Raw genomic sequence first — 3,424 nt, forward strand, 5'->3', positions numbered from 1 at the left:
CTGAGTTGCAGTGCCTTAGACCGCTGTGCCGCTCGGGAGCCAATAGAGAAAGGAATCACAGACAGGACACCCTATTCTCCCTCCCTCCCTCTTGCTCTTCTGTCTCTCTCTGTCCTATCTCTCGACAGACAGACATATGAACTCAGACAGAAAGACAGGGTTAGGGTTATGGTTAGGGTTAAGCCAAGATGTTGAGATGACGTGAGGGTAAGGGTTGAGCCAGGAGTTGATATGAAACTAGGGTTGGGGCTAGGTTTTGGGTTGAGCTGGGAGTGGACATGAAGCTAGAGTTGGGGTTGAGGCTAGAGGCTAGGTTTCGGGTTGTGCTGGGATGTGGACATGAAGCTAGAGTTAAGGTTAGGGTACGGTTCGGTTTGAGCTGGGAGTGGATATGAAGTTAGGGTTAGGGCCTCAACTAGAGGTCGACTGATTATGATTTTTCAACTCCGATACCGATTATTGGAGGACCAAAAAAAGCAGATACCGACTAATCGGACAATTTTTTAAAATGTATTTGTAATAATGACAATTACAACAATACTGAATGAACACTTATTTTAACTTAATATAATACATCAATAAAAATCAATTTAGCCTCAAATAAATAATGAAACATGTTCAATTTGGTTTAAATAATGCAAAAATAAAGTGTTGGAGAAGTAAAAGTGCAATATGTGTCATGTAAAAAAAGCTAACGTTTGAGTTCCTTGCTCAGAACATGAGAACATATGACAGTTGGTGGTTCCTTTTAACACGAGACTTCAATATTCCAATGTAAGAGGTTTTAGGTTGTAGTTAATATAGTATTTATAGGACTATTTCTCTCTATACCATTTGTATTTCATATACCTTTGACTATTGGATGTTCTTATAGGCACTATAGTATTGCCAGTGTTACAGTATAGCTTCCGTCCCTCTCCTCGCCCCTACCTGGGCTCGAACCAAGAACACATCGACAACAGCCAAAACTTGAAGCAGCGTTACCCATCGCTCCACAAAAGCCACGGCCCTTGCAGAGCAAGGAGAATAACTACTCGAAGTCTCAGAGCGAGTGACTTTTGAAACGCTATTTGCGCGCACCCCGCTAACTAGCTAGCCATTTCACATCGGTTACACCAGCCATTAGGCTGATAGGCTTTAAGTCATAAACAGAGCTCTGCTTGCGAAGAGCTGCTGGCAAAACACACGAAAGTGCAGTTTGAATGAATGCTTATGAGCCTGCTGCTGCCTACCATCGCTCAGTCAGACTGCTCTATCAAATCATAGACTTAATTATAACATAGCACACAGAAATACGAGCCTTTGGTCATTAATATGGTCGTTTATTATTTCAGTGAAATACGGAACCGTTCGGTATTTTATCTAACGGGTGGCATCCCTAAGTCTAAATATTCTTGTTACATTGCACAACCATAATTTCGTAAAAATTCTGGCAAATTAGTTCGGAATAAGCCAGGCTGCCCAAACTGTTGCATATACCCTGACTCTGCGTGCAATGAAAGCAAGAGAAGTGACAGAATTTCACCTGGTTAATATTGCCTGCTAACCTGGATTTCTTTTAGCTAAATATGCAGGTTTAAAAATATATACTTCTGTGTATTGATTTTAAGAAAGGCATTGGTGTTTATGTTTAGGTACAGTCGTCCAACGATTGTGCTTCTTTCACAAATGCGCTTTTGTTAAATCATCCCCCAGCGTTGCATCGATTATATGCAACGCAGGACACACTAGATAAACTAGTAATATCATCAACCATGTGTAGTTATAACTAGTGATTATGATTGATTGATTGTTTTTTATAAGTTTAATGCTAGCTAGAAAATTACCTTGTCTTCTACTGCATTCGCGTAACAGGCAGGCTCCTCGTGGAGTGCAATGAGAGGCAGGTGGTTAGAGAGATGGACTAGTTAACTGAAAATCTGTCATTCTGCACCTGAACAAGGCAGTTGACCCACCGTTCCTAGGCCGTCATTGAAAATAAGAATGTGTTCTTAACTGACTTGCCTAGTTAAATAAAGATTAAATAAAGGTATAAAAAAATCTGCAAAATCGCCCCCCAAAAATACAGATTTCCGATTGTTATGAAAACTTGAAATCGGCCTCAATTAAATCGGCCATTCCGATTAATCGGTCGACCTCGAGCCTCGACCCTAACCTTAATCCAATTAATAATGAATTAATGTACCCCTCCCCCCACTACATGGCAGAAAGGTAGGCCTAACTTGAAGCCTGACCTAGAGTTAATGTTATTTTGAGTCACATCGGCAGAAGGGTTGAACCAAGATATGGAGATGAAACGAAGGTTAAGTTTAGGGTCATGGTTAGAGTTAGGATTGAGCTTGGAGTTGATATGAAGCTAGGGTTAGGGTTAAGGCTAGGTTTAGTATTGAGCTGGAATATGGACATGAAGCTAGGATTAGGGCCTCAACCCTAGCCATAACTCTAACCTTGTCCAATTAACAATTAATATATGTACCCCTACCCCAACTACATGGCTGAAAGATAGACCTCACTTGAAGCCTGTTATGTGCTTTTGAGTGACAACCGCAGAAAGGTTGAGGCTAGAAGCAAAATTCACCCATGGGATTGTTCAACAGACCCTCCCGATGAACGCAAGCCTATATCTGAACATGTGAATTTGACTCTTCACAGTGGAAACTTGGTCCCACAGAGAACAAGGCTTTTCTTTCATAGACAAGCATTACCAACAGCCCTCACATAACCTGTTGACTGCGATTGAACTAGCTAACCGTCCTTGCAAACAACCAATCATGACCTTATGGGGATGCCCTGTATTGAAGTTCAGCTTCCTGTGGAAACAGGAAGTGCCTTAATTCATCCTCAACATGGTCCTTCATTCTCTCTGCAGTTACACAATTTCCCACTTCTGCTCAGGAGGGTACATAGGCTGGCTTAATTGTGAGCATTCTAATCAAATGCATCAAAATAGATATTGCTCTGTGTTTTACTCTGAGTTATGCTCCAAAAGTTGGAGATGCATAGCAATGCCTAATGTATGAGCCATATGACAGTTAGTTCTCAAATAGCAGCACTCCTATCCAGTAACTGGGCAGTCAAACTTGGACCATTGTTTGGAAAGCTCCTTTAATGGAAGAATCCCACCTTTACTGCAGTACTGAGGTGACTATTTTATCTTAAGGATTAATAATTGAATATGATATGAAAATTAAACATGATTAATAATGATTATGATTAATTTCAAAATCATTATTTATGACAAATTATTAATTTCACAGCCAACTCTTTTTTTCTTTTGAAAGTTTGGCATTAATGTATCATGATATAAATGATTTCTCATGCAGTTCAATGGTTAATCAATATAACACATCTAGTGCAAATATTTAAAAAGAGAAAGAAGCTGCAAGGACAGACTGTACATAAAAGATAAAAACAGACACGCGTA

General features: G+C 40.0%; 1 protein-coding gene across 1 annotated transcript in view; it reads left to right on the plus strand.

Moving 5' to 3' along the window:
• The window catches only part of LOC135539553 (vesicle-associated membrane protein-associated protein B-like), a 394,574-nt gene that overhangs the window by 55,816 nt on the left and 335,334 nt on the right, over positions 1-3,424 (plus strand). The gene's annotated exons all lie outside the window — the stretch shown is intronic.

Source organism: Oncorhynchus masou, chromosome 5 (assembly GCF_036934945.1).
Source record: "Oncorhynchus masou masou isolate Uvic2021 chromosome 5, UVic_Omas_1.1, whole genome shotgun sequence".
NCBI classification, from domain to species: Eukaryota; Metazoa; Chordata; class Actinopteri; order Salmoniformes; family Salmonidae; genus Oncorhynchus; species Oncorhynchus masou.